The 27,342-nt window shown below is 34.4% G+C and overlaps 2 pseudogenes; one reads left to right on the top strand and one right to left on the bottom strand.

Annotated features, from left to right (window-relative positions):
• Positions 1–6,564: 6,564 nt before the first annotated feature.
• On the bottom strand, positions 6,565–10,784 carry LOC107626945 (oxysterol-binding protein-related protein 3C-like; annotated as a pseudogene).
• A 59-nt stretch (positions 10,785–10,843) lies between these two features.
• Positions 10,844–14,492, top strand: LOC148573198 (formin-like protein 3; annotated as a pseudogene).
• Positions 14,493–27,342: the final 12,850 nt, after the last annotated feature.

Below are 27,342 nucleotides of genomic sequence, written 5' to 3'. Positions count from 1 at the left end.
ATCCTATTTGATTTTCAGTTGCTTGGGGACAAGCAACAATTTAAGTTTGGTGTTGTGATGAGCGGATAATTTATACGCTTTTTGGCATTATTTTTAGTATGTTTTTAGTAGGATCTAGTTACTTTTAGGGATGTTTTCATTAGTTTTTATGTTAAATTCACATTTCTAGACTTTACTATGAGTTTGTGTATTTTTCTGTGATTTCAGGTATTTTCTGGCTGAAATTGAGGGACTTGAGCAAAAATCAGATTCAGAGGTTGAAGAAGGACTGCTGATGCTGTTGGATTCTGACCTCCCTACACTCAAAATGGATTTTCTGGAGCTACAAAACTCAAAAAGGTGTGCTTCTAATTGCGTTGAAAAGTAGACATCCAGGGCTTTCCAGCAATGTATAATAGTCCATAACTTTGCCCAGGTTTAGATGACGCAAACTGGCGTTCAACGCCAGTTCTCTGCCCAATTCTGGCGTCCAGCGCCAGAAACAAGCTGCAAAGTGGAGTTCAACACCCAAACTGGCACAAAAGCTGGTGTTCAACTCCAAGAAGGACCTCTACACGTGCAACACTCAAAGCTCAGCCCAAGCACACACCAAGTGGGCCCCGGAAGTGGATTTATGCATCAATTACTTACTTCTGTAAACCCTAGTAGCTAGTTTATTATAAATAGGACCTTTTACTATTGTATTAGACATCTTTGAATCTTTGGAATCATCTTTGGACGCCTGGTTCTTAGATCAGAGGGGCTGGCCATTCGGCCATGCCTGGACCTTTCACTTATGTATTTTTAACGGTAGAGTTTCTACACTCTATAGATTAAGGTGTGGAGCTCTGCTGTTCCTCAAAGATTAATGCAAAGTACTACTGTTTTCTATTCAATTCATCTTATTTCGCTTCTAAGATATTCATTCGCTCTTCAACCTGAATGTGATGAACGTGACAATCATCATCATTCCCTATGAACGTGTGCCTGACAACCACTTCCGTTCTACCTTCGACTGAATGAGTATCTCTTAGATCTCTTAATTAGAATCTTCGTGGTGTAAGCTAGAATGATGGCGGTATTCAAGAGAATCCGGAAAGTCTAAACCTTGTCTGTGGTATTCCGAGTAGGATTCAATGATTGAATGACTGTGACGAGCTTCAAACTCGCGATTGCTGGGCGTAGTGACAGACGCAAAAGGATAGTAAATCCTATTCCAGTATGATCGAGAACTGACAGATGAATAGCCGTGCCGTGACAGGGTGCGTTGACCATGTTCACTGAGAGGATAGGATGTAACCATTGACAAGGGTGATGCCTCCAGACGATTAGCCGTGCCGTGACAGGACATTTGGATCATTTTCCCGAGAGAAGACCGAAAGTAGCCATTGACAATGGTGATGCATTACATAAAGCCAGCCATGGAAAGGAGTAAGACTGATTGGATGAAGATAGCAGGAAAGCAGAGGTTCAGAGGAATGAAAGCATCTCTATTCGCTTATCTGAAATTCTCACCAATGATTTACATAAGTATTTCTATCCCTATTTTATTAATTATTTTCGAAAACTCCATTACTATTTTATATCCGCCTGACTGAGATTTACAAGGTGACCATAGCTTGCTTCATACCAACAATCTCCGTGGAATTCGACCCTTACTCACGTAAGGTATTACTTGGACGACCCAGTGCACTTGCTGGATAGTTGTGCGAAGTTGTGAACCATGGTATTGGCATCATGTTTGTGGCGCCATTACCAGGGAAAGAAAGAGCGATGACTTTTACATAATCAAAGTGTAATCACAATTTCTGCGCACCAGCGAGCAACGATTACTATACCTTGAAAATAGTTTTATTTTACGTATCTTATTATAGCAATTCTGTAACCTCTACTGAGAACCAACGAGGACAATGTTCTCACCCCTTTACAGGTTTCCCTTTCAGGATATGGATGACGAAGTTATGAAGAGTTTATCTTAGTTTTTGTTTCTACGATGCTTTGTATTATCTTAGTTATTAATATTTTTCCCTCGCCTTTATCTTTATAATTTTGTAAGAGAGATAGGATTTGTGATATGTAATGCTTGTAAGATATTACTATGTATATGTACACATATAATTTTAAGTATGGTATCTGGTTTGTATGTTTGTATATATGTTTTCAACCAAAAAGTCTTTTGAAAGATTATATGGTTTAAAGTTTTAAAAGGTTCCTATCTTAGTATTAAATATGTTTAGAGTTTTCATAATATCCAAGCTATCAGAGTGGCGTAGCCGGAAGCGTGGCATTCTGGTAGCAAGGGTGTTACAACGAGCAGTCTGCATCGCATTATGTGATTTTAAATTAATCCTATGTTTAAAATTTATTTGGTTTAAAGCCAATTAACTGTTATCCAAATCATAACGTGTGTGACACAGGAGGATTACACGCAGAGGTTGGAGGCTGCGATTCAGCAATCTCAGCTGCCTAGTGGGAACGATGAAGGCGGCTCCGAGACCTCACTGGTAGATCCTAATAGGGTTTGGCGCGAGACTGCCTCTGAACCCCACAAGAATCACCGCTTCGGGTTGGAGTCGTTCTTTGCCAGTGGCCTTCGCTCCTTCGTGTTGGCGGCTTCCTCTGCCTCTGCCTCTGTCACCAGCCCTACCGATCTCTAGAAATTTATTGACTTAAGGGAAGAGGTGTAGAAGCTGACACAGGAGCTTCACCGACATGCGGAGCAATCTAAGCAGAGGTACAACGACCTTCTTGCACGTGTGGGAAGAGTCATTGCCATCAGTTCGGACCCGATGGAGATGCTAGAGCAGCTAGATCGTTTGCAAGAGAAGATGGAGGTGTACAACCAGCAGATGCGCGCTAGTTCCATCGGCAATGCTGCTGTTGCGGCACCAACGCCAGCACCTACTCTGCCGCCTTAGCATGGGGACCCTGACGACGATGACGATTATCGGAATTTATAGGGTTTAGGAATTTATTTTTTATGTCTACTTCATTGTATTATACTTCTGTGACGTTTTATTATATGCAGACCATTTATCTTTAATAAAATAATTTGTTAATTTTTGATAATTTTAAATTGTTGCTAACAATTTTGTTAACAAGACTTTTAATTTGACTACTAATTATGGCTTAACTGTGCCCAAAAAATAAAAATAATTTTTGTTTTCGATCCCTCTTCATGGTTCATTTTAGAATTTTGTGAACGATATATACAAAAGACTTATCTACTTTTTTTTTCCTTATCTATTTTTTATAAAATAAATTTAATTATTTTAGAAAAAAAAATTGTCAGTGCTGTGAGCAGGGACGGATCTACTTGGTGGCATGTGGGGACAAGTGCTTCCATTGAGTTTTATAAAATTCTCAAGTAGTATATAGTATTAAATTTTAGTTGTTCCTATTATATAAATAATTTTGACCCCACTCTTCACAATTACAATGTTATTGAAAGATATTTAATTAAATTTGATTTTATAAATATATAAAATTTGATTTTAGCTATTTAATAAAAAAATAATTAAATAAATAATAATAAAAGAATGAGAAGTCAAAATAAAAACCCTAATATTCTAATTATTCTCAAAACAATTTTTTTGTTACTATCTTTCTTTATTTTTTTCAGTTTTTTATTTTTCTATTTTTTCTATTCTATTTTTTAATTTCTTTTGATTTAATTAAAAGTTTATTTTTATCTTTTTGTAATTTTTATTTTATTAAATTATTCTGCATTTGTTTTGTAATTATACTATTGTGTAATATTTTTATTTTTTGGTTAATAGTTATTGCACAATAAAATTTTATAATTATTTTTTTCTATGATTGTTTTGAGTATTTTATATTCATATTATACTTTCAAATTTTTTTAAAATTATAAATTGTATTTCTATAATATTTATATTTATTAATAAATTAATTTAAGTTTACAAATTTATTTTTTAGTAACAAAGAAATATTTAAAAAAAATATTACCATTAGAGTTTGGATCTCAAAATAATTCATCAACCTCTTCTAGTAAAAATACGTTTTTAAAATTCAAAGTAAAAAGTCTTATAGCAGATTCTATCCTGGATAAACCAAAAATTTCAAATTATATTTTACAATAATAAAATATAATTATAAAAATTAAGGTGAAGTATATTTTTCTAAGTATATTTTTTTATTTTAAATTAATTTCATTCAATTTTTTCTCTAACGTTTTTTATTCATTCAATTTTGTCCTTAACGTTTTTTATTTGTGTCAAAATTTTCCCTAAAAATTTTCAATTTATTCCTAACATTTTATATAAGTTGACGTCTAGGAATAATTTTAACATAAATCGAAAACATTAGGATCAAAATTAACTGCAACTAAACCTTAAATGTATTTTTGAAAAAATTGCAAATATTAAGAATAAAAAGTGCACCTTACCCTAAAAATTATTGTCTTATTATGTATGATTTGCCCCTTTTTTGGATCCGTCACTGACTATAACAACCAAGAGCTAAATTTTTGTTAACTACAATTATGTACTTCTTTCTCTCAATTTCAATTATGATTTTCATTTTATTTTATTTTATTATGAATTAAATTTACTGGCTAGGACATTGGTGTAATCTATTATGTGAATTGATATGTTATGGATTGATGTTATTCAACGATTTATGTTATGAACCATAAGTGTTTCTAATTGTTCTTAATAATTTTGAATGATGGACCAATATTTAAATGATTATTGATTTACAATGACTTGAGAAAGAATTTGTAAATAGAGCTAGTTATTATAAACACCAAAAATTGAGTGAAAACTAGAGATAAACAAACATAATTTTTGTAACTAAATTCAAAGAACAACTTTTTTTTCTTATATAATTTGGAACTAAGAGATTAGTACATATACATAATTAAAGAGTGTTTTTGGATATTGACAAAGACTTGAAACTAGCTAAAAAAAATTAGTATCTATGAGTTCTAACTAAAAAATGTTAAATAACTAAATTCAACATATTGAATTTCATAATGAGGTAAAATCAAACGTCCTAGCAATTGTGATATATTGTATACAAGTTTTCTGTTAACTGCTCTTGTTACAATTTATATTTTTACAAAATCAACTTCTGTGAAACTAAATAATAATTGAAAAGCAAATTCAGTACTTGACAATTTCTTGTGGGAGCGATATTTTACTCATTATATTTTACTACTTGAAATGGCTAGTGCACATACTAAGTGTTATATTTATAGCACTTCAAATTTTTGGCATTGAAAAATTATTCGATATTGATAAAAAGCTCAATTAACTATTAATTTAGACTTGTTCATTTCAGTTCTTTATTTTGTGTATATTTAATATTTAATTTGTATCATTTTCTCACTCTTTTGTTACACTGTTAAAAAAAATTAACATAAAATATGCAACAATATTGGCAATACTCAACCACATTCAACCATGAATTAACTAACCATACATGAAACAAAACCATTCAAACACCAAATGCACCCAAACCATAAAAAAAATTATTAGATCCATTCACCCAATCTGAAATCCACAATGTCAGCCAAACACAATCACATATAAAATCAATCAACCAACCATATCAAACACTAATTGACATCCAACCATCACTAATCCAAAAATAAATTTAAATTCAAATACTAACACATCTTCTGTAACTCTAGCTGAACCTTCATAAAAAATAGAAACAAATTTAAAAAAAATTAGAACAATATTTTTTAGTAGTAAATAAATAAATTTATGAAAAATAAAAAAAATTCTATTTTGAATAAAAAATACCTTTTCTCTCTTTGGCAGTAGCATCGCCGACGACAGAACTTCCACTACAAGATTCAAGTTGATTTGTGGCGGATTTTTTCTGATTTGTGGAGGTTTGAAACTCCCACCGAAAGGTTAGTGGGAGTTTCCCAAACCTCCAAAATTTGAGGTGCCACAAGCTTATTTACGGGGGGTTTTGCAAAACCCCCATGAAATAATTTAGTGGCGATTTTTTGTTTGCTTTGTGGGCGGGGGTTTTGAGTTGAATTTTTATGGAGGTTTTTTGAAATTTTTATGGCGGTTTAAAACCCCCACAAAAACAAAATTTTCAAAAAAAATTAAATCAAACTAAATGGTTGCAAACAATTTAACATTGAAACTAAACATATTTGAAAGCTATAAACTACTATTATTGATTGAAAAAATTACATCAATCAAACTAAAGATTATTTAACTATAAAGAAATTAGTAATTAGTATGGAATTAACAAAAATTTAAACAAATTATATCAATCAAATTGGTATGAAATGAACAACTTAGATCAATCAAAATTATATATTTTATATGATCTGACAATATATAAAATGATATTAAATGATATCAGATAGTAACCCACCATAGCAACAAGAAATGCGGCCTTAAGATTGCCACAGGCTTCACAGCAAGCTCTATTTGTCAAGCTCTAAAGAAGTAGATACTGATATCACAATGTATGGTGAAACTCAAAACATGTTTTTATGGTCTTGTATAGCTTCAATGGGGGATAGATCACAAATCACAGATCATGATAACATAAATTTTTTGTCTTGTCTTGGTACAATTACCGCATGCAAAACTATATATCAGTCAATATTATATGAGTATTGGTTGTAGGATGGTGATGCTTTACGATATTTCTGAAACAAAATGCAAGGGGAGTGAAAGAAATGGTAAAGGACTTGCTCTTTTTAGCACCAGATTTAGTTGTGTTACCCATCTCAACTGCATATCTATCTGGGCGTAAATGGGAGTTCGATGGCAAGAGTTTTCTTGGATCTGTGTCAAAACTGTTTAATTTGTGCATAAAATATATATAATCAAATTTGTCATCCTTTGGAATATCAGCAACATGCCACACCTGTGCAGTCAACATGCTTAGCTAGTTAGCTTGGAGAATTTAAGCTTTCACCATTTAACTTATCAGCAAAATAAAAAGCATAATGTACGAAATCAAACTCACTGACCTCTTTCAATTCTGTACCTGGATGAGGCTCTCCTTCCAAATCACAAGGTTGATATTGCATTGCTCATTCCATTTCCCAGTTATCAAAATTTCAGGCTCCTCTACAGCATTATAAACATACCCATCTACCTCATAGAGACCAGCCCTGCAAGATAATATTGATATTGATTGAGAATGAAGAAACAACATTAGTGGAGGAGTGAATGACAAGTTAAAGTAAAATATAGAAATATGAATAGCACAATACTAAGTTTCTTACCCAAACCATCCACATGGTTGAAAGTAAGTACAATTTTTTTCCCAGTTGTCAAATTTGTCATTATCATTTTTTCAGGTGACTGAATCCATGTCCGTCCAAATATCAGGTTATTAACCTTTGTAGGAGGTGGCACCAAATCTAAGATACACCATCCCTCTTGAGAGTTACACGTATTCTGCAAGCAATCATTCACGAACATAAATCACTTTTGCCACCAAGCAAATTAGCATGTATTTAAAAAAATAATAAGAATAAGTTGATTGCTTAAAACATCAAATTAGAGGTATTATTATATATATCGCATAATCCATATTCATGATAAGTAATGCAATTGGTTGAACAAATGCAACACAAGATCACCTTCTAAGAGGATAAACATCCAGAGAATTTTTCAAGAATTTAGTTTTTAACTTCAAAGTGATATTATATGTGAAATGCTCATTCTCAGCATGCCCAGCACTCATTGGGGGATGATGACTAACCTGAAATTTAAAAGAAAAAAAAACCATCTTTTGAAGATATCTAATATAAAGGGACTAAAAAGAAAGTACCCGTGAGAATAATACAGGCAGTTCTTCCAAATGCTAACATACATAAAAGAAAAATTTGATCTGAAAGTGAGGGGGATAGAGAAAAGATTTGAGGGAAAGTGGAGGCTCCCATGAAAAACACAACTAAAATTAGAAAAGATACCTGTTTTGAAAGAAAAATGATTCCACCATGGTTAACCATTTCATAGGTCTCTCCAAGGATTGGATTAAAAGGCTTCCATGTTCTTTGGTATACATAGTACACAGATACAGCCCATGATGCTGTGATGATTAATGAATTACAAAAGGTAAAGAAATAGTCGTAAAACACATGCATAAGTCATATCAATAAAATGTTTAATCTCAAATGATTTACATTGTTGATTGATCACATGTCAACACTAGTTAAAATGCTACATAGAGGTTCTTGATTTCATTCACCTAAATTTTTAACTATTCCTCCACTATGTTCAAATAAAATAAAATTCTTGTATAGAAGGATTAAAAGGAGAGAAAACACACATGCATACACAAGCCACATGTATGGATCCTCACACTTATCAGCTTTATCAAGCAAGTGGGAGTACTCCCTCAACTAGTCCAAAAACTTTGAAGTTCAATCAAGCAGCATAAAAAGAAAAGAAAAAGAAGCAATTGAATGATGGTAAAAATTGAAGTTTCACAAACCTCGGCCATTTTCTGAAGCATAGTCATAGATTCAAAGATAGTAACTGGTAGCGTTACCAATGATGTCACATCTGTCCCAATGTAATTTTTTATCATTTTGAAGAAACTATCTCTTTCCTCTATAAAGAGAGCCAAGTCAAGGAAAATAGAGAAAAATTATATCCGAACCTACTATGTATGAGGCATGTTCTAAAAAAAAGACAAAAGAAATAAAATAAAACCAAAAAAAGAAATTATAATGGTCAGCACACTAATATGCAATAATAAACAAAATCTGAAAACAACACAACACAAAAATAATATAAGGATTAAATGATGAAGGACTATGAAGATCGTACTGTGGGGTTGAACATTTTTAATGCTTAAGCAGGTCATAAGAAACAACACTATAATGAAAAATGAAAAAATAAATAAATAAAGAAAGAAAGAATCACCTCTGATTTAAATCTTCCTTTTTTAGCTTCCTCTACTGCATCATCTTTTCCTCCCTCGGAATTTATGACTTCTACTCCTTTCAAACTAGAATGATAGGAGAAACACATATAATAAGCTTAAATTGCACTTAAAACCACATCCTTCCAACTACTATTAGGAGTGATGATCATATCGAGCTTCAAGTAATACATAATCGACAAACGCAAGATATGCTCTGCTACCATAATACAATTGATTACGCCTAACTCATCATGGTTATAGAGATTTGAATATAAATCAACAAAAGCAATCATCCAAATCAATAATTGTGATAAGTGTAGTCAATCAAAATCAATTATTCAACTAACGATATATTAGTGGAATTATCCCAAATACAAGTAAACAATACACTTTGACTTGGGCGAGAAGAGTACTTACTTGAGGCATTCCGGTGAGTGCGATCTACTCGATTCCCGCCTACAAAATTCAATTATTTATATTATCCAAATCAATAATAATAATAATAATAATAATTTGAATATTTATGAAATTGTTTAATAATCAATGTGTGAGTATCAGAGGAAATAGAATGTGATATCTACGCTATAAAGTTGAGACCAAATTGGGTGACAGTGATGATCGAGAGAGAGATATCTGAAAACGCGTTGTACCACGGTAACTACGGTGGCATTGACGGCTGAAACTGTAGCGGTAACAGCGGCAAAAACTGCGGTGGCAACAGTGACAGCAACAACAATATAGAGAGAGATCTGAAAATTCGTTGATAAAATAGATGGCTCAGTCCAGAAGCGCTCTACTGCAACGGACACGATAGTCGTAATGGCGCCGGCAAAACGGCAGCGGAAACGGCGGCGAAAATAGCAGTAGAAAATTTAGGGTTTCATGGTGGTCCTCTCCTCCTCTAACCAGTCTCAAATTTCTGTGAAAATAAGAAATGATCTTTTAGGGGGAGAATTTTGTATTTTAATCCTATATTAATGATTAGTGGAGGTTTTTTAAATTGTCATAAATAAAATGTATTGTAGAGGGGTTTAGAAACCTCCACTAAAATACTCTCAAAATTAAATATTAATCTTGTAGTGTTCCATCAGCGTCGCCGCAGGCTATTTTTGGCTGCATGCACAACCAATGTTGATTTGTTTTCTTGTTAATGCATTGATTTATGTTTGAGAATTGGTTTCGTTTTTCATCCTACAGAATAGTGTGTATTGAAAAATAACTCTAATCTAAATTGAATTCTTTTGAATCTTAGAAAAGTTATATCACTAAAATTACAGCTTGAAACCATCTTCTCACAACTCCGTAATTATCCGGATTAATGTGATATGTGACATATAATTGCATCATTTTTGAGTTCTTAGGGTTTGTGTGGCTTATAAATTAGAATTTGAACTTAACCCTCTAATACAATTGATTGATAAAAAAATTGACAATTGGTTGGGTTAGAGGAGATTGAATTGCCTAGGAATAGGAATTCAATCACCTAGGGTTTGCCATAAATTCAATCCTTGCATGATCAATATAGTTGACTTTGAATGGTAATCCAAAAATTTAAACATCTCCAAAGCTTTAACGCTTTTCTCATTCTATTTTCTCAACCATTAACTGTTTGCTTTTCTTAATTTACTGACTTTTATGCTATTTTATATTCAAAACTCTCATTTCAACTTGTCTAATTAGAACAATTAATCAATTTTTGCTTGCTTAGTCCATTAATCCTTGTGAGACTGACACTCACTCACCTGAGTTTATTACTTAGTACGACTCGGTGCACTTGCCGATAAGTTGTGGTTTGAAATTCTACACCATCTTTTAACTCGGATGATGGGTTGCATATGAGAGACTGAGAGTGATTAGTACAGTTACATATGGAAAAGTGTGAGTGATGTGAATGAAGAACCCTAATCTCTTACTGCTGTCATTTATCTCCTAGCTATTGCTCATCCTCTCGTCGTAGCTCATATCCTTGCCACTGCAAGAAATGTCGTTGTTGCTTCAGCGAGTTTCCGATCTAGTTCTCGATTTGGCTTCAATCTTAAGGTTTGTCACTCATCCCCTAACCATATCAAGCGACATCATGTTCCTGGCTTCACTAAGGTTCTGTTATTTTTTTCTGGCTTCGATCTGAAGGCTAGTCACCGCCGCTCATTTCCTTGCCGTCTTTGTTTATCACCTTGCCGCCGCAAGCAATGCCGCTATTGCTACCTTCAGCGAGCCTTTGCGATTTGGTTCCGTCTTCTCTGTCACTTCTAATAGGTAATATACTTCATTTTCTTCTTTTGGTTTTTCCTTCCTCTTCATACTTTTAGATCTAATTCATTCTCTAGTAAGAAGAAACAAAGAATTCTTGTTCTATGGAAGGAAGCTTCATGGAAATGATCGATTGAGCCCTCGAATATGAGTTCACTGAGAACGATCAGAATGAATGTTCTAAATTTAATTACAGTTTTTCCTTCTCTTAAATTCTTAGTTCTTTCTAGATTGTGAAGAGATTTGAAATCTCGTTAGATTTTTTTATTGTAGGACCTCACAGGGTTAGGTTGTGAACTAGTAAAATGAATTGTGGATTTACGTAGAGCATATAATTGTTAAATAATTCTCTCCAAAATCAAAATTCATTTGCCAGATATGCTTGTAAGTTTTTCTATTATTTTGTTCAATTACTTTATTGTTTTTTTTTGTTAGGGGAGGTTATTGTTTACTTTCACTTTTCATTTGGATATAGCTTGATTGAGGGCATTAGTTTTCATGTTTGCTCTAACATTTGTCTTTTTTGTTATTTGGGTTTTAGAATATTGTTCTAGCATTGGATTCTTCTGTTCTGGATATTGATCAGGTTGAGAATCTTATCAAGTTTTGTCCCTCCAAGGAAGAGATAGAGATGTTGAAGGTTTCTACTCTCGTGTGCATTAACTTATCAAAAATTATCTAAACTACAAAGTATAACTTCATGTAATGCATATGATTTGGTATTTCTATGAATTGTATCTTGGCTGCAATATCTTCATTTGCATAACATACTCAATTCCAGGTTAAAAATCTTGAACCATATCACTGTTACTTGCATAGGTGGGCTATCCCATATTTGCTTCATTTAGGCCATATGCATATTTGTGCATCATCTTAACCTTAGTTCATTTTTTTAGGATTTCAAAATTCACACTTCGTGTTTGTTTATGGTTAGGTCTCTTTGATAAGAGAAAAATATGCATGAACAGTTTCAGGTTAAACCCTTTAAGTAAACTAGAAATCTTCCCAATGGAACATAAAAAAAAATAACAAATTACTTCAAAATCAAATGTAAAAAAGGTTTCAAAATTTGCATGACATGATTCTTTGTTTAATATGGAAAATGAAATTTTTCTTTGTTCTTTCCCTAGTTGAAATGTCTCTGTTTTACATAATTATAAAGGGAACAAGGATATGCTTGAAAAATGTGAACAGGTTCTTCTTGCTTTATGTTGTTAACAATGAATGTTTAGTTCTTTACAATGGCTACATTAATTCTAATGAAGTTCTTATTCTGATGACCCGTATCAATTTTTTATGGAGGTAATAAAGGTTTCACAAGTAGAATCCAAGTTAAGGAAGTTTGCTTTCAAAATCAACTTTTCATCTTAGGTATGCTATCCAAATTATAATTATCTTATATTGCTTTTCATGCTTAAAGACAAATTCTTCTTGCTTCTTCAGGTGAATGATTTGAGGAAAAATTTGAATACAATCAACAATGCTGCTAAAGAGGTACTGTTTAATGGCTCTTAGTTGAAAAAAATGAAAGAATTACCAAGCTTATACTCATGTTATTGCTTTATAATACAGGCGAAATAATCTGTGAAATTACGCCAAATAATGTAGACTATTCTTAGCTTGGGAAATGCTCTGAATCAGGGAACAGCAAGGGGTATCTATTACTCCATTCTAACTTGACTGTCTTATATTTGAAATTAATTGTTGCATCCTGGTTTAACTTAATATTTATTACAAAATTATAGTTTCTACAATGCTGATTAGATTATATTTTTCCTTATATCAATAGTTGGGTTATCAGTTGGATTCAAATTCGATAGCCTCTTTATGTTATCTGATACTCGTGCAAGAAATAACATGACTTTGATGCATCATTTGTGCAAGGTAGATATACCAAAAAATCTTTTAACAATATTTTGTATTATACTATGGTATCTTTGATATAATTTTGCTTTGCTCCATCCGTGTGAATATATTTATAGGACATAATACTAAAGAAAAAGTTTCATTTTCCTATTGATAATGGTTCTCTCTGTAACATTTTGTATTATGGCTACTTTGTTCTTTTACCCACTTTAGTCTAAATCTCTAGTTTTTCATACTTTTCTCCATCTATTTTGCTCAATTTGTATTTCTTGCTTAGGATTGTGATATTTGTAAAATGCCTTGTTCTTGTCCCTTTCTTCACACATGATAAAACGTAATTCCCTGTTTGGTTGGCCACTGTTGCTGTTTTTGTTATAATATCTTACAATGTTTTGTTCTTATCCCACTAGCTTCTTGATGAGAAAATGCCAGAATTGTTAAATTTTTACAAAGATCTTGTCCATTTGGAAGCAACTTCTAAGGTATTCTTTTGTTAGTAATTCTTTGTGGTTGGTTTCTTGATGATAAATCATAAATGTATTTTAATAAAACTTGGGCAATAAAGGTTAATTACTTACGAATTTATGACTTTGATATCTAAAACCTGGATCCAATTGAAATTACAAAAGAGAAAACGATATAAATCTATAGGCCAAAACCATGAATTTTCAATTACGTTGTTACATGATAACATCTATAAGAAAACTAATATTGTGTTCTTCACCAAAAGATTACTGCATGGTGAACAACAACTAGTTATCATGCATTTTGATAATATTTTTTATGCCTAATTAGATGGCTCAAGAAAACCTTGAAAGGGAATCAATTTTAGGTAACTTTAATTGGTCTAAGTATGATTATTTTCTTGCTCAAGTGTTGAAGAATTTTCTTGATATTGGAATTGCTGTTGCTGATGGAACAAATGTGCAAGAAGTACCTATGATATTGTCCTTACTGAGCCTAATTTGGGTGTCATTATCAGTTTTGTGCTCGCTAGGAACGCTATTTTTTAGAGGATGAAGAACTATACTATTAGTTTCTGTCATTACCTAACTTAATTGTTTGAGTTCATTTTAATGTTTCTAGTTACCCGATATCAAATTTTTTTGGATTGGTAAATAGATCTATGATGTACCCATTACTATTCGTATTGTGGTAAGTGAAGAAATAGTTTGAAATTAAAGAAAGCTAAGCTTTTCCACATGTATAAAGGAATCATGTGATTTATTTGTATATTCTTTTATTGTGCAGTTTGGCTTCATGTTCATTGTATTGATTTGGAAGTTTGATTTTGCACCTTTTATGGTTTTGATTATTGCTATATTAAATGATGGTAAGATAATATCTTCTTTATATTCATGTTAATTATCTTGGTTTCTTCATCCTTTTTATCGAATAACAAGAACAAAACACGACATTAAGAGCCGCTCTATACTAGTTTTGAATTTCTCATATGTTGACTTTTGTAATTTCTGTAATTAACAGGAAGCAGCTTTCGTAGTAGCATATGCTAACTGGGGCTTTGCAAAAATCAAGGAAATGGGATGGAGTTGGGCTGGTGTAATTTGGCTCTATAGTTTAGTGACATACATTCCCTCTTGATTTGCTCAAATTTCTTTGAGTTATGACTTTTGATTTTTGATGATTATGTATGAATTATAAAACTTATATGATATATGATATATTTTATGTTTTATTTATAGTTTATGATTTTTTATTATTACGAAAGTTTAAAAAAATTGTTGGTTTAATGCGGTCAAAACGATAGTTCTAACCGCCATTTTAAACGAGCGAAAGCTATTATTTTAATCGGATAAAAAAGTATAAAACTATCATTTTAATCAAGTAAAAAAGACAATTAAAACTATCATTTTGAATGACATAAAATTATTGTTTTAATTTGGTAAAAATAGTGGTTAAAATCAACAATTTAAATGAGCAAAACTACCATTTTAATGAGTAAAAATGGAAGTTTTAACCGCCAAGTTAAACGAAAAAATTTGTCATTTCACCCGGTAAAATAACAGTTTTGACTGTCATTTTAAACATAAAAAAATTCCATTTTAATCGATAAAAATAGCAGTTTTAAACCGTCATTTTAAACAGTTAAAAAATCATCATTTTATCTAGTTAAAATGGCAGTTTTGACCACCATTTTAAACGTACAGAAAACTGCCGATTTAACCATAGAAATTGTGGTGATTTTTCAAAAACTGCCGTAATATCCAAAATGAAACCTAGTTACGTATTTCCCAAAAACGCTGTTCTTGAAAATATTGCCGTTTTAACTAAATTTTTTTTGTGGTGTTGGCCAACATTTAAATGATTATTAATCTATAATTACTTGAGAAAGAATTTGTAAATAGATCTAGTTATTATAAATATAAAAAATTAAGCAAAAACTAGAGATAGATAAATACAATTTTTGCAACTAAATTCAAAGAACAACTTACTTTTCTTATATAATTTGGAACTAAGAGATTAGTGCATATACATAATTAAAGAGTGTTGATTGACCTTAAAAAAGACTTGAAACTAGCTAAAAAAACTAGTCTTTATGAGTTATAATTAAAAATTTTGAATAACTAAATTCAATATATTCAATTTCATAATGTGGTAACCAAAAGAGCTCCTTTATATTTACAGTATATATGTGTGCTGTCAACTTGCACCAACAATTTACAGTGCTTGAATGCGCTTATACATGGGTAGAAATACCAAGATATTCGACGTAGTATCTTTATACCATCCACCTCCTCTTGTCCATGATAGGTACGAAAAGTCTCCACTTGCACAACTGCTCCTAGCATTTTATCACACTTGGTTGTGCACCATATCGACAATGATTCATATGGCGCTTCTCAACCACCAAAGATCTTTGCAATAGACTTTTGCTTGGCCAGCCATACCTTACGATAACTGATAGTATAGTTGAACATAGATTGAACTTTCGCAATTATAGAACGCACCTTTAAAGATGGGTCTGCTTCAAACAATGGCTTTAGAACCTCTACAATCGTGTCCGAGTCCAACTTGGAATGATCTTGAGAAATCGATCTCATGGAACATGTGTGCCTCCTATTGTATCTCCTGACAAGCTTTCTTTTGGATAAAACTAGTTCGGGTAAGATGATCGCATCCTTTGTCGTACGTCCTGCATTGTACTTAGAAAGTCAAAGATTCAGACTCATACACCATGTAATCGTTCCCTTTAGAAAATGTATAACTCTTTATTGCTGATATCGCTGACTTGTGAGAAGCGAATTCCTATCCAACAAAGAATTCATTATCTTCGGCAACGATACCTACATCAAACAAGAGGTAATTATTTTTCAGGTCCAAAATTATTGTTAAAAAAAGATATGATGACACCACATACCAGAGTTCACATACTCAGGAAGTTTATGTGTATGCATGGCCTCAAGTTCTAAAGCATGCATAAATGATAGCACATCGAAAGCATGCTAGGTAGCACTTGCACTTATTGCATTTTGCATGACTGCATCCACTGCTTTGTTCACGTCTTCTTCGGGTTCATCAACGATTTGGTAATTGCCTATGAACTACTCTTCACTATCACTATTATTTTTAGACCAGCTCAACTTCTTTTCATCCTGGATATGACTTGTATTCAACCTCAGTCACCACCATTTCCTCAAACTTAACAAATAACTCTTCTACCGGCACATGAGTTCGAGTATGATAATGAATAAGAAATATCTATTGCATACTTGTTTTGTCCATGATGGGCATAGTTTGAAACTGTATTATCCCGCCAAATATTAACACGGGATTTCTGTATAATATATTGCTCACCCTCTTTGAATTATTACTTTTGATGCTCTCACAAAGACTGCTTTATAGCTCCGTAAACGTCATAGTGCATGGAATAACAAAGGAAAATGGATGTTTACAGACAAAACTCACACCTTCTTGTGTGTGTGATATAATCTCATCATTATGATACACTTACAAATTTACAATACGTTCCATTATTTTCCAGTCTCGTCACCTAAAAAACCTCTAAAATTAATAACACTTTGATAAAGAACACAACAAGATAAGAAATTTATGGCACAAGAATCGCATTACATTTCACATTGTGTGAAAACTACCTCGGTACTTTATTTATAATTTTTTTTCATATAAAATTATATATTTGCAATCTACAATAAATAAGCGTTAGAAAAAGTGAACAATAAAAAAATGTTGTGATATGCAAAAAACTATAGACAAAAAATAAATAATTATTTTCTTAATTTTTGCAACCTGCGAAAATTTAAATAGATCAATTAGAATTTTTTTTTACGGTAACAAATGACACTAATCATACATCCATAATTTTTGCAACCTGCAAAAATTTATTAGTCATATACATGCATTACACCTATCAAGTCAATTCACGTGTATTACACCAAAATTTTTTCGATATACTAATTTCTCAGCCGCTGCTAGTGCTTTTCTATGCAATAAGGTCAAATCGGTGACCACGTTTCTTACGCCTAAAGGTCTCAAGAAGTTTCCTTACCCTTCATTTCTTGCTAGCACTCAAACTGGTTTTCTTAAAAGTTTTGACATAGAAGGAAGAATAATAATTCATCTGTTGCAGGTTATAGTCTTCATAGTTGACCCCTTTTTTTCAACAATAATAGCCTTTACAATACCCATCTTTAACAATTACATGCTTAGTGTATGTTACTTGTCTAACCTTCCCACGTTTAGCTTCTAATGGTAATAGTATACAGTGAACTTTACACAAATAGCATGCATGTCTCATTACATATATAGTTTTTTTTATTTAAATAAAAAATAATTTTTTACATATTAAAATCAAGATATAAAAATTTATCAGTTTGTATATTTAGGTGTATTTTTGCCACTATAAAAATCGAAAACGATTTGTTACACAAAAATTTTACATAATTTTTGGATTTTGAGACTATTAAAATGAGGCACTAAACAATCATCCATTTTCAGTTATAAATACAGCGAAAACGAATCTAAAAATTTGAATATAACATCTCATTTTGCCTCATTTTCATTGCCGATGAAAGCAAAAATAGTTTATTTTTTTAACTTTATTTTTATTGTCTCTGCGTGCGAAATAGCAGAAATTAATTAATTAATGGAAGTAAAAATGGCGATCTCCAAGAATATTGTTGGGCTTTTTTATATAAATAAATACCAAAAATACTTTATTTACCAAAATATGCACCAAGAGAATTGCTTCCCGAAATGCGCAGGGCCAACTCAGGGGGGCCGCGAAATGGGCCTGACAGTCCACGAAATGGCTCATATCACCCCTGACGCACACGAGTTGGGCCACTTCAGGGGCAGCGGCAGCGAAATGGAGCCATTACGTAGCGGTGTCCACAAATTGGGATTTTCGTTTGTGGTGGGCACGAAGTGGGTGGTCAAAGCTGCAGGATTTCAGCAAGCACTAGTACCCGTACCTCACATGCATTGGTTGTGTTGGGTGGAAAGGGACACTTGGGAAGGGAGCTGGGACAAATATAAAAGGGTGTTGGGGACGGGATCTCATGCACGGTTGAAAGGAAAAGTTGGTCTTAAAAAAAAGTGTTGGTGGTAAAAGAAATATGTACTGAGGTTGATGTGTGGTGTTGTGTTTGAAAAAAAAATTAACATGAGTGGGGGTGGGGTTAATGTGGAAGAGAACCTTAATCGGTTGGAGGAATTTTATATTCGGCACATTTGCTTCATAAGGTTAGTTTAAGTCGTTAAGCTGATTGATGTTGTTAGTAATGTTGTTGGAACTAATTTTGTCGACATATAAAATTGGTTACAGTAATTTTAATTATAATCTTCTTTTTTATCTTATCTTGCAGCCCACGCGTGTTCTCACTCCTCCTGGCACACTTGTTGACGTTTTCATGTCGGATCCTGCAGATCCAAGCAAGAAAATTAGGCGGCAGAGGCTTGAGCCTTATTTAAGATGAACAGGATTTTACCATACCTCTTTTATAAAGCGGTTTGAGTATGACAATTCACTTATAAGCGCCTTTGTCGAACGATGGCATCCTGAGACGCACACCTTTCACCTCCCTTGGGGTGAGTGTACCTTAACCTTGAAGGATGTTGCAATGGAATTAGGTCTGCCTGTTGATGGTGAGCCTGTCAGTGGTACTTTGAAGTCATGGAACAAGTTCTACCAAAAACATATTTGGGAATGGTGTCACGAACTTCTAGGTAAGGTTTCGCCGACCACATAGGGACAACAAAACTCAACATCAAGTTAAAGTGGCTCAAAAATCGTCTTCAGCAGATGCCGCTTGACTTAGAAGACAATGCCCTCATGCAGCATGCACGTTGTTACATACTTTACTTGTTGGGAGGCGTGCTACTACCGGACAAGGCCAACAACACAGTCCATGTTCGATATCTTCCGTTATTGGCTGATTATGATGCCATCAGTACCTACAGTTGGGGTAGCCCTGTTCTTTGTTGGTTATATCGAGCTATGTGCCTAGCAACAGATTACAATGTTGAGGGTATGGCTGGGTGTCATACATTGCTTATGTCATGGATATACTATAAACTACCTTTCTAGGCACCGAATGTCACGATACCATACAGTTTTTTATTAGCTACGAGGTATGTTATGATATATCTAATGTTGTGACATTTTGAATTATCCTTTGAGGTTGAAGATAGATTTATTTCAATGTTGTTGTTGTCCACTAGGTGGGCGAGAAAAAAGGGACAGAATGACTACGCTGAGCAACGCCTACTGAGGCACCGCCTGAGGTTGGACAATCTGCAAGTGAATGAGGTAGGTGGATGTTGCAATTAAATTTTTTTAATAACTTCATATATAGCTGCAGTGATGAGGTTCCTTTTTCTGTGTAGTTTATTTGGCAGCCATACATGGACCGTCACATTCTGTCTAGAGTTCCTGCGGAATTTCTCGGCTATCCACAAGGAGATTTTTATACGGCAGTGGTGCCTCTCATATTTTTCAGGTGGATTGAGATCCTTAATGTTGATAGGGTGTTGCGTTAATTCAGCGGAAAGCAAGGACCTCCAAACCCTCTGCTTAATATTGATATCTTCCATCGACAATCGGCTCGCAATGATGGCGGATGGTGCCGGTGCGCCTATACAGGTGTGTTTCGTCTACTAAGACCAGTGGCTTACAATGCTTGAAAGCTTTAATACAGGATGGAAACGACCAGAAAACCTGATGAAATATGACACTTTCACCATCTAGAGTGTTCTCGACATAGTAAGGTCGCGTTTGAAGGTCAACAATTGTCCCTGGTGTGAAAATGCTTACTAATTCAAACATATAAACGACTGAAACCATAAAGAATAACAAAGCCTAATAAGAGTGTAGTGCAGTTATACCTGGGATGAAAGCTTGCAGGGCGTTGAAGTATCTACGCAGCTGGTCAAGCAAATCATCCCAATCACCATAGATTTTGGCGATTGCCTTCTGCTTCGTGTTCTAAACTTTCTTGTATGAAACCTTGTACCTGTATGCTGACTCGACTGATCCTTGCAACACCTTTACGCAAATGGTCGCATCATAATGCATCATGGGGAAGATATGCTGGCAGATGATATTGCTATTAAGTTGAACATGATCTTGAGACATCGAACTTGACAAGCAACTATGAGGCCCTTGGTATTTCTGAATTTCCCAAAATCTGGAAGACCTCGTCTTTGCGACCCGTACCATCCAACGACATTGGTCCCCAAATTGCTTGTATCAACATACATATCTGCTTTGGTCTGACCCTACCACCTTGTATTCTGCACTCCTGCGGATGTTATAGTTTTTAACAGCAAGCATCGCTGTTTCCCTATCGAGAAACTTCAACCCAAATGTAGATCCGCAATAGTCAGTAACCTATAAAATGCAGGTTACGTTTTAACCTGAACAGAAAATGCAAAAGCTACATGTAGCTGCAAAACGCAGCTTGCGTTAGGCAGGGAAGGAGAAGGAAGTCTCGAAACGTGTCCCTTCCCCCTGCATGCAGACATGACCTGCTACTTTGACCAGCTTGGAAACCCCAAACGCATGTTGCGTTTGGCAGGCCGGACAGGAAAATCACAGGTTGCGATTGGCAGCCTCCCCACCTGCATGCATGACACGTGTTGAGGAAAGTGATGCATTGCGTCTTTAAAAGCAAAACGCAAGCCATGAAGAAGTTACAATTTCACTTATACTACGGTGAGGGTGTTTTGAGATTGAAAGGGTTGGCTTGAGGGGTGAAAGGGGGTAAGTGTGGGAGGAAGAAGAACACAGTGAAGGTTTAGGGTTTCAGTGAGGGAGGAAGAAAAAATAGTTCGTAATTTTGCCGTACCTGAAGAACACATTATTAAATATCTGGATCATCTTCAATGGGTAAGTGTTTTTTTTTTAATTTTATGATGAACAAATATATTTATTTCTATGTTCTTTATTTATGTTTTAACTAATAATTTTATTATTATTATTATTAGGTTTAATTACTCTACTGGTCCTTATAGTTTCGCAAAATTTTCAATTAGGTCCCTATACTTTTTTTTCTTTTAATTGAGTCCTTGCACCAAATTTTTTTTTTAATTGGGTCCGTAATTTTTTTTTCCTTTTATTTAGATCCTTGTACCAATTTTTTTTTAGTTGGATCCCTATAAAATTAAGCCAATTACTACTAAGAGGGACTTAATTGAAAAAAAAAATTGGTGCAGGACCCAATTAAAAAGAAAAAAAGTATAGGGACCTAATTGAAAATTTCACGAAAATATAGGAACCAACAGAGTAATTAAACATTATTATTATTATTATTATTATTATTATTATTATTATTATTATTATTATTATTATTATTATTATTATTATTATACTATTTATGATAATATTAATAATTTATTATTATTTTTTAAGATAATAATAATACTATTTAATAAATTATCATTATCTTGTTATTATTATTATTTTTTAAAAAAATAATAAAATAATTAATAGATTATTAACAGAGTATTATTTTTAAAAACTTTGTTATGGTTATTATTATTATTATCATGAGTACGTTGTTGTTGTTGTTGTTGTTGTTGTTGTTGTTGTTGTTGTTGTTGTTGTTGTTTGAATAAATTATTAACTGTTATTATTTAGAATTTATTATTGTGATAGTTATTGTTGTTGCTAGTTGTTAATAAAAGTATTAATACTTTTATTAATGTTATTGTTAACACTAATTATAATAATAAAATAATATTAATAATTATCATTTTTCTTTTTCCATGCTATCAGGAATTTGTTGCTCAGGAAACTGGATCCGTCAGAGACCTTTAACGAGGTAGCTGCAGCAACCCTAGCATTGACTGGGTTTCAATACGTTTTGCGAGTAGGCAAAATGAGAGGCCATTCTGCACTCCTGAGTGCATTGGTGGAACGATGGAGGCCAGAAACCTACACGTTTCACCTTCCAGTCGGCGAAGTGATGGTGACACTGGAAGACGTGACACATATACTTGGCCTCCTGGTTAATGGGGAACCCGTCACGGGTAGAACAGACAGCAGTCACCAGTTTTTGGTAGAGAACTGCATCGCTTGTTTTGGTTGGGAGCCCGGTCCGCAGGATTACGTCTTGGGTAAGGTGAATCCTGCATGGGTCCAACGGTGCAGAGACACCGAACCGTGTGACACGCAGGAGTCCATTGAGCAGTACGTCCGAGCTCACATTTTCTGCGTGCTCAGAACGGTTGTGTTTTCGGATAAGTCTACCACTTTATTAAACTCAAAGTTTCTACATCTACTTCGGAATTTTCACTGGATTTTACTATACAGTTGGGGGAAGCCAGTCTGGCACATCTATATAGATCGTTGTGTCGTGCATCACGATACAAATGTAAAGAGATGGATGAGCCACTCATGCTACTTTTTGTTTGGGCGTGGGAGTATATGCCGTTCCTGGCGCCTATTCCCCGTGATCAGCTCGTCGATGTTGGTGTTCTACTTGCGCAACGGTATTGTATTTTACTGTTGTTATTGTTGTTGTTGTTATTATTGTTATTGTTATTGTTATTATTAGTAATATTGTTGCTGTTGTTGTTCTTATTGCAATCATTCTAATTTTGTTTAGGTGGAGTCATTGACGCCGGCATACAAGATATACACGGAAGCCTACTGCGTATTTTAGGCGAGGATTCGATGACATGAGATTTGACGATGTAAGTTTTAACCATTTATGTTAGGCTGCTTATTTAAAATAATAATTTTACTAATCGGCCTCATTGTTACTAATGTACAGTTTATTTGAACACGAAACATTGGCATCTTCGCATCCATTGCTTTCAACCATATTGGCAGTGTCTGGTAAGAAACTTCCCAATCACCGAAAATTTTTGCGACAGATTTCTGCTTTGCCATCCAAATCTTGCGATAACTTACAGTGTAGTTGAACATGGACTAAACTTCCGCAATAATAGACTTCACCTTTATCGACGGGTCTGCCTCAACCAACGGCCTAATAGCATCTGCAATTGTGTTTGAGTCCAACTTGGCATGATCTTGTGAAATCCTGCCCATGGTGTACGTGTGTTTGCCATTGTATCTCCTGATCTCCCAACATCCCTTCTTTCAAATCAAGTTAGCTCAGATAAGCCAATCGCACCCTGCACCATAACCCTTGCATTTTGCATAGAATATCTGCAGCTCAGACTCATAAACAGTGTAATCAACTCCTCTAGAGATAGTGTAGCTTTTGATTGCAGATATCACCGACTCTCTAGAACCAAATTCCATTCCGACACGAAACTCACCATCTTCTGCCGCAACGTTGCCTTCACCTACGACATGCGAACCACCGTCAGTTGGACAAGGCAAATAAAATAAATGGTAGAGGTAACTTTAATTAATAACCATAAGATAACATACCGATATTCGAGATCCAGAGTCCACATAAAAGACGGAACGCCAAAAGAGTGCTGACTTACAACCGCATGTGCCTCATTTTGTACCGCCGGATTACCTGCCAAGTCTCCGTCATTGTTTTTGTCATCGACTTCATAGTTGGCTTCAAACTCCTCTTCACTATCGTTGTTATCTTCTTCCCAATCTATATCCCCGAGTTCATCAACGTTGACATCGTCGCCAACCGCATTCATCCCGTTATGCTGTTCAAACTCAAAATATCGGCACATGAAATCGGATTTGTTGATAAATATCGAACATTCGTTGCATGCATGCGTCGTCAGTGATGGACATTAGTTGAAACTGTATCAGCCCACCAAATACTTGTACAGGATTTCTGTACAAAATGTTGCTCACTGATAAACTCATATTTTATGATGTATTTTGTGCTCAATTTAAGTGATTTATTCAATCCTTCACCCACTTATTCATGTAAATTACATGTTTTTACTTTCCCTTCCTTATTTTATGATATATGTGAAAAACATGTTTCCTATGCTTTAAAAATATTAATTTTAATTATCCTTTATTACCATTCGATGCCGTGATTTGTGTGTTCAGTATTTTCAGATCTCATAGGGCAGGAATGGCTTAAAGGACAAAAAGAAAATATACAAAAATAGAAGGAAAACACAAAAATGGAGTTTTGAAGAAAAGGCAGCAACACGAACACATGCCTAGCACAAAAATGCAGCGATGCGAACGCGTAGATGACGCGGACGCGCGCCTTGAGCAGAACGCAATTGACGCGTACGCGTGACTGACGTGTACGCGTGACAAGGAAAACTCCCAGATGACGCGAATGCGTGACCCACGCGAACGCGTGACAGACGCCACGTACAGGAATCTGCAGAAAATGCCCCAGCGATTTATGGACCCTTTTTCGGCCCAAATCCAAACCAGAAACACAGAATATAAGCCAAAGAATGGAGGAATCAAAAGGAGAGACGAAAAACAACTTAGTAATAGAGACAATATTCACAATTTTAGGATTAGATGTAGTTTTTAGAGAGAGAGGTTCTCTCCTCTCTCTTAGGATTAGGATTAGGATTTCTCTCAAGTTTAGGATTATTTCTCTTCAATCACAAGTTCAATATTCCTGTAATTTATTTTCTACTTTTATTTATTCCACTACTTTAATTGTCATTTATCTTTTCAATTTGGCTTATGAACCATTCATGTTATGATTTTCTTAATTAATATATTTTGAGGTATTTCAGATTTTATTTTGCTTTAATTTATTTATGAATGATTTCAATTCAAATTAGATTTATTTTTCCCTTTTGGCCTTGCTTAAGTAATTTATAACACTTGAGTTATCAACTCAGCTGTTGATTGAAATTGGAATTCTTTGCTGGTTAATTTGCACTCCAATAACTCTAGTCTCTCCATAGGAGTTGACTAGGACCTGAGGATCAAATTAATTTGTCCACTTGACTTTCCTTTATTTAGTAAGGGTTAATTAAAAGTGGGAGCAGAATCCAATTCTCATCACACCTGATAAGGATAACTTGGATAGGATTTCAATTTCTTATACCTTGCCAAGAGATTTTATAATTATTAATTTATTTTTCTTGTCATTTAAATTACTTGTTCATTATTTCAAAAACCCAAAAATATACTATTTTACATAACCAATAATAAATCATACCTCCCTGCAATTCCTTGAGAAGACGACCCGAGCTTTGAATACTTCGGTTATTTATCTTTATTGGGTTTGCTTAAGTGACAAACAAAACTTTTATAAGAAAGAAATTCTTGTCGGTCTAGAAGCTATACTTACAGCGCGAATTTATTTGTAAAAAATCTAGATCGCGCGAGAGTTTTGTTCTTCAAAATGGCGCCGTTGCCGGAGAATTGCAAACGTGTGCCTTATTATTGGTTGTTGTAAATATTTTCTTTTACCTGTTTATTTGTTTTTATTTTTGTTTTTAATTTTTATTAGTCACTATGAATTCTCACCCCTATCGCTTTGAGTTTGGTTCCAATGCTGTTGCAAGGAATGGAAGTTATAACAGGAACATGCATCAGGGTCAAAACAATCAGAGATGGAAGGAGCCACGAGGATTTGATCAACCCTTTGGGCAACAACACCCTCCAAACTACCATGGACGACGACCATTCAACAATGCATGTCGAGACAATAGTTATGGTGGACCCTTTCGTGATAACTATCACCCACCAAATTACTATAGTCAGAAACCATTCCGAGGTGCACACCAAGATGATAGATATGGTGAACCCCCTTGTAATTACCAAAAAAAGCCCCATCATATGCCTATGAACCACCTCCTCAACGCAGCTTTGAACCACCACACTCACAAGCCAACTACCACCATTCACCTCCATATGACCCTAACCCTTACCCACCCCAATTCCAACCCAATTACTCCCAAGAACCACCACCTCCCTATGCATCATGTCCATATCCATCACCCCAAGAAACAAGGGAGCAACTCAAGGAAACATTTGAAAAATTTCATGCCACACTTCACCAATTGAATCAAGCGATAAATAGACTACCTTCCCGACGTTCGGACACTCAAGGAACCCCATGACTTCATGTGGGCAATCTAATGAAGAACGCAGCATGAAGGAGATACTAGAAACCCCACTGGACAGTACGGAGCATGATTTTATACTGGAACAAGTGGAGGAAGCTGAAATTATCGAAGAAGAAGAATTGGTTGAAGACTTAGGAGACGCTGAACCTCCATGGGAATCCAAAATTATGGAGAATTCCGTCAAGAAATTTATAATTGATGCTAAGGAGGATAGTGCACAACCTCCAAAGCAGGAATCTTATGAAGAACTGGATGGAATAACTCAACAAGCAAGTTTCCTTGATAATGATAATCCCGAACCAAGTTCTCCTACTAATGAACTTGCATCCGCAAGTGAACTCTTTGAGATGGGAGAATTTTCCCCAAGTGAATACGAAGATGATGCGGAGATAGATTTTTCGCAACCTCCAACTTATGACTTGAGTGATGAGGAAGATATCGAAGACTTGGATCAAGATGTGGTTGAAACCAAAGAAGCCTGCAAGGAAGTGGAAGAATTCACAGAAGAACACAAGGGAGAAGAGCTTGCAAAACCACTGGAGACACATATCACGAGGCCATTACCACCCAATACTAAATTTAAGTGGGTAAAATCCTTAGCTTTTATCTTTACTTTTCCACTTGAATATGGTTTACTTGAAACAGATGGGCAGCTTAGAGCTCTTTGCGGCTTTAAGAGTAAAAGGGAAATGGTTCGTGCTCAAGGCTGGTACGCAAGATTCAATAAGGTTCCACGCTTCAATCTGAAGTGTAAGGATTGGTTTTGAGTTCGATTGAATGTGTCTCGGAAAATGTCTGGTCATCTTGGTGAGAATGCAACTTCCAAACCGCCCGGCTGGAAAAGTAAAAATGAAGACAAAGGCGGATATAATAGCAAGGTAT

Source organism: Arachis ipaensis, chromosome B2 (assembly GCF_059453495.1).
Source record: "Arachis ipaensis isolate K30076 ecotype BB chromosome B2, ASM5945349v1, whole genome shotgun sequence".
Lineage (NCBI taxonomy): Eukaryota > Viridiplantae > Streptophyta > Magnoliopsida > Fabales > Fabaceae > Arachis > Arachis ipaensis.
This window is presented reverse-complemented; position numbering and strand designations above follow the sequence as displayed.